Consider the following 8,305-nt stretch of genomic DNA (forward strand, 5'->3'; position numbering starts at 1 on the left):
AGCAAATTGTTAACACTGTTTCTTTAAATTCATATACAGAGTCTGATTGGTTAGAAACTTGAAGTTCAACACTGTAGAATGCTTTTCCAAATCATAAAAGGACAGAAAAGGTATACATAGGAGAACTATGATAGGTCAACCCCTGCCATCCCAATGTGCTACCCCTGGACTAGGAGATGGGAAAAGGTAGAGGTACTGCCACACTGTGACAAGCAGATCCCTATCATCACAACTTGCTGTCCTTGGACCAGCAGATGGGGAAAGATGACAGGTAGCAAACTGTGATGGGAATGCTACCTCTGGAATATGGGATGGGGAAAGGCAAAGCGGGTTTTACTTAGGGTCCAGTGATGGGTTAATTCAGTCCTACAAATAACCAGAGGAACCTGGTGGCCCAGCACGGACAGCTACATGAGCTGGGCTAGGGGAGCAGAGCTTGTATAGTCCAGGGGCAGGGCTGGTAGCCAGTGCGCCTGGTGTGGAGACGAGAGACCAGTGCTGACAGAGTGCTCCCTGCTCCAGTCTCCTACCACAGCACAACCACACTCGCTGTCCGTGTTGTCAGGATCTAAGTCTGTCATTGAGGTTTGTATCAGTATTTCGGCCTGGGTGTTTGCCTGAGATGGTAAATTGTGCCTGTTTTGGGGCCTGCGTGCCGGCCTGAAAGCTAAAGCTTTTGAGATACACGTTAGCAGAGAACAAAGACCTCGTGTGTTTCTTTTCCCTACCTGCAACCAAACGGGTTTTCTTCATGTCTGTGGAAAAGACAAGGGATGTCGTTCGAATGTTTCAAGGCGCAGTGGGGGTGTGATGTACGAATGCACAAATGAGGAAAAGCTCTGACTCCTTTTCAAGACAGAGGTGTGGGGAAAATTATAACTGGGGCAATTACCCTGTATCGTGTCTGAGCAGAGCAGTAAAGCCTCCTTATGCAGACTCTCTATTGCTGGGAATAACACAGTGAAGGCGGGGAACAGCCTGGAAATACCCTGGTCAGAAGGAAGACAGATGTGGGTCTCCACCCAAAAGAGGCGATAGCTGGGAGCTGCTCAGTGGGTGTTGTTGCTGGGCCACTGAGTGGAAACCCAGGAGCAGTTGTCCTGCAGTGTGACAGCTGTTACTGGGGGGGTTAGAAGTGTTGGTGGATTTAGCCTGCTGGGAGTGGCAGGGTCTGTGTTGTAAGGCCTGGGGTACAGCTAAAAATCAAATCCATCTAACTTCATCACTCCGGGCTGGGAGATGATCTGAGCCCTGAGCGCCATAGTTAGATCAACCTGCCAGCCACCGTGGATGCGGATTAATAGACGGGCGAATTCTTCCACTGAACTAGCTGCTGCCTGTTGGAGGGCTGGGTTACCCGCATCGATGGACAAACCCCTTCCCTTGCTGTGGGAAGCATCCACACTACAGAGCTGTAGCCGTGGTTCTGCAGCCCTGGAACTGTGCCGCTGTAGCGCGTGTAGTGTGGACACAGCCTGAGTGTATTCCCAGTGTGGCAGAATATGGAGCATCTGTCTGCAGGGGAAGAGGCTGGGGGGGAATGAGGGAGTGAAATGGATTAAAGCCCCTTCAGAAATTTCCCCAGTTGCCCCTTTCACCCTGACAGGCTGAAGAATCACGTCCACGTTTTGCTCCAGATTGTCCCATTTTCTGGAGGACGGGGCAGGGAAATGGCTGTGATGGAGCCAGCTCAGGTAGGGATTTTCCGGGAGCTGCTGGTGGGTTTGTTGTGAAGGGCGAGAGGCAGGAAACACACAGGGTGAGGCAGGGAGGGGACAGGGTGTGAAAAAGCTGGTGAGACACATTCAACCTGGGACCTGATTTTCTGGACAGGCCCAGTGACAGTGGGTGAAGGTTCCCCCGTTTTTGAGACAGGAAACACCCCCCTGGACAGGCCTGGGAACATTTCCACACTCCCGGTGCTGGAGCCTGAACCCACTAGCCAGAGGCTGCTGTGTAATGTGAAGAGAAGCTGTCGGGTTTCCTGCCCTATGCCCTGCTTGGAGCGTCACTTTCTGTATCAGCCTGTGGCTAGTAGACATGTGGTAAATGAGACGACCCTGCCCTCCTCCGTCTGCTGGGAGGGACTAGGAGCTCTCACTTTGTCCCCATCCCTGAAACCTCCCGGCTGCTCTGAGCAGGATTTGGGTGGGATTCTGCTACTCCGGCCCTCCCAGAGTTTCTGTCTCTTTGGCCTTTCTCCCCCATGACTAGGGGGATTGTGGCTGGGGCAGGAGGTGCTGAGTGAGGGAACGTTTGTTGTTTCAGATGCCGGTGACCTTCGAGGAGGTGGCTGTGTATTTCACCCAGGGGCAGGGGGCTCTGCTGGACCCCGCTCAGAGAGCCCTCCACAGGGACGTCATGCAGGAGAATTACGAGACGGTGACCTCGCTGGGTAAGGGATTCCTGTGCCCTGAGTTACTGGAAGTCATGGGGTCTCCATGTCTGACTCCAGTCAGATTCTTCCCTGAGCAGTTAGACAGGAGGGAAACGGGTGTCCTAATCCACAGCTGCAGTGTGAGAGAGACATGCACACCATACTGGGATGTCAAAACCTGGACATGGACATACGAACTCATCCCCAGCCCTCCAGCTTTCAAGGGGGCAGAAGCCGTGTATTGTCCTGTCTCTGGTGTTTCTTGGTTGCACGCAGAATCCCTGTTCCCCTCCGTTTCGGGGACTAGCTCCATCCGTGGGCAGGGCTCTAGCTCTGAGAAATCAGCTGGGGTTTATCACCAGAGCTGTGTGTGCACAGAGACTGAAAACCTCTCGTACACCCAGTACACAGCCCCTAAAGGCATGACAAATCCTTCCCTCCATCACACGTCTGCTCCTCCAAGGGGACTCGGTGCCCATGTTCCCTATCTTCAGGGTCCATGTCCCCCAAGCACAATGCGGGGTGAGCTTAAACTCAGAATGTGTCCTTTGTGACAAACACTCGACCAATGTCCCTTGTGTTAGAGAGAAAACAGGAGTCCCAGAGGTGGATTGGGTTGACGGCTACCCTTTATTGCCTGCTCGTTTCTCCTTGACACCGGGAGTGCCGCTGATCGCCCGGCTGGAACAAGGGGAAGAGCCGTGGGTCCCGGATCTCCAGGCCTGCGGGGAAAGGGAGATCTTCGGAGGCACTTGCAGAGGTGAGGAATCAGGGAAACTGACACAGAAAACCATCAAACCAGTGAGGGAAAAAGCCGAGTCTTCCAAAAATGTGGTGTGAGTGAGCTTCCCCAGTTCTGCCTCATCTCACCAAGTCAGGCTGTAGTCAGCAGGTGTCATAAGAGCATAAGAATGACTGTAGTCGGTCAGATCACTGGTCCATCTAGCCCAGAACTCTTTCTCTTACTGGTGTCAAATGTGTTGGATGCAATGAACAAAACAGGGAAATTTGCAGTGATCATCCCCTGTTGTCCAATCACAGCTTCTGGCTGTTGGAGATTTAGGGACACACGGAGCATGGGGCTGTGTCCCTGACTGTCTTGCCTAATAGTCATTTATGGACCTGTCTCTTCATGGACTTATCGAATTTTTTTTTTAACCCAATTTTACTTTTGGCCTTCACATGGCAATGAATCCACTGGTGGACTGTGAAGAAGTACCTCCTTTTGTTGGGTTTAAACTTGCATCCTATTAAACCTGCTGACTCCTCCTTATGTGAAGGGGGTTAATAACGCTTCCCTGTTCACTTTCTCCATCTCGCTCATGATTTTATTGTCCTTTATCATTCCTCCCCCCGACCTTCCCTCTTATCCCATGACAGCTTAGTTCACTTAAGAACCTTTGGCCAAAGACCTTGTGAAAGAATTGGTGAAAGTCCAAGTACACTGTGTTGACAGGATCACTTTTGTCCACATGCTTGTTGACCCCCCTCAAAGAATCCTAATAGATTGGTGAGACATGATTTTGCTTTGAAAGAGCTGTGTTGACTCTTTCCCAACAAATCATGTTCGTCTATATGCCTAATAATTTTGTCCTTTACTATAGTTTCACCCAATTAGCTTGCTACTGAAGTTAGGCTTACCAGCCTGTAATTGCCAGGATCACCTCTGGAATCTTTTTTAAAAATTGGTACTGCATTAGCTATCCTCCAGTCATCTGGCACAGCAGTCGATTGAAATGATATCTGGCCTATCATCAGAACAGATACCATCCACAGCTTCCCACCCATCCTGTAGTCTGTAAGAGTTTCTTCCCTGACTTTACTTCCCTGGGAGGTGTTTGGATGGAATGTGGAGATTGAATCCAATTTCTCAATCTTCCCAACATCTATTGTGTGGTATTTCTGCTCTTTGCTGTTCCCTGTTCTGTCCTTTCTCCCCAGCACACACAACAGCTCCTGTCCGGATTCTCTCTCTCCCCCAGTAGGTGACGAGAGAGTGAGTGAGAATAAGGAGAAGAATTCACAGCATCGAGATCCCGAACAAGTGGAACTTCAGGGGAACTTTTTGAGAAGAGCTGAAGGGATTTTTTCCCAGTCCGTGGAACAGGGAAAAGCTTGGAGAAGTCGTCAGAGGTCAGAGGGGGAGCTGGGAAACTACCCAATGAAGAAAGAGGATGAATCCATTGAATATGGGGTAGGATGCGAGAATTCCAAGGAAACCACAGCCCCGCAGACAAAAATCACAAGGAAGAGAAACCCTATAAGTGTCTCAGGTGTGGGAAAAGCTTCATTCACAAATCTAACCTTACCCACACATCAGAGAATCCACACAGGTGAAAAACCCTATAAGTGCTTGCATTGTGGGAAAAGCTTCATCCGGAAATCATCCCTTATTATACATGAGAGAACACAGACAGAAGAGAGACCCTATAAGTGTCTCAAATGTGGGAAAGGTTTCATTCAGCGATCAAACCTGATTTCACATGAGATGATCCACAAAAAGGAGAAACCCCATAAATGCTTGGATTCTGGGAAAAGCTTCTGTGACAGCTCATACCTTTCTAAACATCGAACCATACACATGGGAGAGAGAATCTACAAATGCCTCGACTGTGGGAAAATTTCACTTAGAATTCAACCCTTACTACACACCAGAAAGTCCACACAGGAGAGAAATCCTGTAAATGCTTGGATTGTGGGAAGTTTCCGTTGTGCCTCATAGCTTCATAAACATCAGAGAATCCACACTGGAGAGAAACCCTATAAATGCTTGTACTGTGGGATAAGTTTCACTCAGAGATCAAAACTGATTTACCATGAAATGATCCACACAGGAGAGAAACCCTATAAATGCTTGGACTGTGGGAAAAGCTTCACTCTCAGACCAAACCTTATTGTACATGAGAGAATCCACAGAGGAGAAAAACTCCACACGTGCTTGGACTGTGAGAAAAGCTTCATTCAAAGACAAACCCTAACTAGACACTGTAAAATCCACACAAGAGCGAAACTCCATAAATGCTTGGACTGTGGGAAAAGCTTCACTAACAGCTCAAACCTTACTAAACATCAGAGACTCCACCCAGGAGACGGCTCTTAGAAATACCTTGACTGCAGGAAAAGATTCAGTCACCGCTCAGCTCACACATTATCATACATTGAAGAGTCCACACTAGGGATGGAAGCTGCTAAACATTTAAATGATGAGCAGCAGTCTTCTCATTTAATGATTTAATTAAACGTTTAATTAAACCCCTGTGAGCTGCCCCCCAGGTCCCAGCCGAGAGCAGCTGCGGGGGACTTCTCTGCTCTCCAGTCCCAGCTGGGAGCCTGAGGCAGCTGCCCAGGGACTTCTCCCCTCCTAGGTCCCTCTCAGCTGGGAGCTGGGATGAAGCCATGCTGGGACTTCTCCCCTCCTTGGTCCCAGCCAGGAGGCTGCAGCCTCCCCAGTCCCAGCTGGGTAAGTTAACGTTTAACCGGTTAAACGTTCTATTTTTAGAAGTTGAAACAGTTAATGCATTCAACGATTTTTTACATCCCTAGTCCATGCAAGAGAGAGACATTGAGTGTGGGGGAAGCGCCAGCTGGGGCTCCCAAAGTACAAAGCATCAGCAAATCCCACACAGGGTAGAGACCTCTTAGGGCACGTCTGCCCACCAGAGAAAAAGCCCCGGCTGTCCCATGCCAGCCAACTCAGGCTCATGGGGCATGGGCTGGGTGGCTGTTTCACTGCTGGGTAGACGCCTGGCTTTGGCTGGCAGGGTCCTAGAGCCCAGGCTCCAGTATGAACCTAGAAGTCTATACAGCCACGAAAGAGCCCCATAAGCCTGAGTCAGCTGGCATGGGCCAGCCGCAGGTGTGCAGTTGCTGTGTAGATGAACCCTTAGATGCCTTGAGCGAGGAAAATGCCGCTAATGCCACGTTGGACACCAGAGACTCCTCCACACATGGGGGAAGTTCTCTCAGGGCCCCGACAAGGGTTGGCCATAGTGAAAAATCCACTCCGATTCCCACAGGCAGCAGGGCTGTTTGGCTCCCAGGATCCAGCTGCCCATCGCTGGCGTGGGGATACAGCAGCAATTGACCCTGAACTGATGAGTGAATCAACTCCCTGCACTCTCCTGCCTGGCAGACCCCAACCCTGGAGGGATCCAGTGCAGTGAGGGCTGGATTAAGGGTTGGGCAATATGGGCAGGTGCCTAAGGGCCTGTTCCTGTGTGTGGCAGGTGGGGGACACAGAAGCCTGCCCCATGGCAGTGGCAACAAAGAGCAATGCAAGCTGCCCCACTGCCCACTCAGGGTTGTCCCAGGCCTGGCCCCCATTTCAGGACCTGAGCAAACTTGAGTGAGTGCTGTAGACACGTAGCGGGTGTCGGGGCCACAATGGAGTGAGCTGTGCTGCCGGGTCACAGGCCCGCACCAGAGTGGTCAGAGCCCCGGTCCCTGAATCAGACCTGCTGCCGCGTTGCTGCTGACATGCAGGGGTCCCACATGGAGCTGCAGTCAGGGCCCACATAGCGGAGCCAGCCAGAGAGGGGCAGAGAGGATCCCTGGTGTGACAAGGGGCAGACATAAGGGGATTTTGCCGAAAGCCCAGGGATGGGTTAATCCAGCCCTACAGATCACTCCAGGAACCCGGTGGCAAAGCCCTGACGGCTCCATGGGCAGAGCTAGGGAAGCAAACCTGGTAGTCCAGGCCCAGGGCTGGTAGCAGACAAGAGACCAGCTGCCACACACTGCTCCTGGTCCAATCCCTGCCCAGAGCGGCTCACACACAGTGTCCCCTGCACCCCATCACCCTGGGTCCCCCTGGGGACTCTCTGGAGCAACCCCCAGTCTGCCTAGAAATCCTCGTCTCCAGGATCGGGACCCGTCCTCCCACGGGTGCGTTGGCTTTTGTCCACGATGCCCCTTAATGCCGAGAGGAGCCGCCCGTGCCCCGGGGCGGTGGAGCACCCACGAGGGGCAGGGAATCGGCCGGGCGCTAGGACCCGGGGGCATCTGGCTGCGAACAATGGCTGGGCTCGCGCTGCGTGAGTCCCGGGAAGTGACCGATCCACCGCCGCTGCAGCAGAGGCTGCCGCTGGGTCCGGCTCCCCGCGAGATCCGAGCCCCGGCGCCGGGCTGCAGCCGGGGCCGTGACATCCCCGCTGCGCCCCACCCAGGAGCCTCTCCCGGGGCAGAGACCCCAGCCTGGCCAGGCCCTTCCCGGCTCGCTCCCGGCCCCGCTCGCAGGGAAGGTAAGAGAGACCTTCCCGCCTCCCGCTCCCAGCCCGGCTGCTCCCGGCGGCGCTGGCCCTGCCCCCGCCCGGGGAGGCTGCCGCCGGCTGCCTTTGTTTGCGGGGCGGGGGGAGCAGCTGCGGCTGGGCCCGCGGCCCCTGGGGGCACCGAGGGGTGTGGGGTGGGATCGGCTGGTGCTCGGTGCAGGACGCGCGCTCGGACTCTCCTGCACGGGCCAGGGAGCTGTTTGCTGGTCCTAGGGATAAAGGGGGGGCAGAGAATCAAATGGGGGAGGGGGGAGGACAAGATCCGTGCAGGGCCCGAGGAAGGTGCCGGCTGGGCGCAGAGCTGGAGGCTGGGGCCGGAGAAGGTAAAATCCGGGGCAGGGCTGCAGCCGGGTTAAGGCGCTGCCAGACCCAGCCTCGGTGCGGGACACCCCGGGTGTGGCGGGCTCATCCTGACAGCCCAGGGGGGAGCGGGCTGCAGCGGTTGCAGACAAGGCTGTCGAGGGGAAAGGGCTCCCGCCCTTGCGGGATGCTCCATCTGCGCTCCCAGGGCTGGGTTCTCCCCCGGGCACCCAGAGGCCTAGGCGGATTGAGCGGCTCAAGGAGACTTGATCCTGTGCAATATTTAACCTGCCCCGCCCAGCCCCCAACGTTTTAGGGTTGAAAATGCTGCCTGAGCAGTGGATGTCTCTGGATGGTGCCT

At 53.8% G+C, this 8,305-nt stretch overlaps 1 pseudogene; it reads left to right on the forward strand.

The window, feature by feature from the left end:
- The first annotated feature begins 2,973 nt into the window (after window positions 1-2,973).
- On the forward strand, window positions 2,974-6,797 carry LOC137160122 (zinc finger protein 714-like; annotated as a pseudogene).
- The last annotated feature ends 1,508 nt before the right edge of the window (window positions 6,798-8,305 follow it).

Source organism: Emydura macquarii, unplaced genomic scaffold (assembly GCF_026122565.2).
Source record: "Emydura macquarii macquarii isolate MOO-44397 ecotype Brisbane River unplaced genomic scaffold, CSIRO-AGI_Emac_v2 contig_2140, whole genome shotgun sequence".
NCBI classification, from domain to species: Eukaryota; Metazoa; Chordata; order Testudines; family Chelidae; genus Emydura; species Emydura macquarii.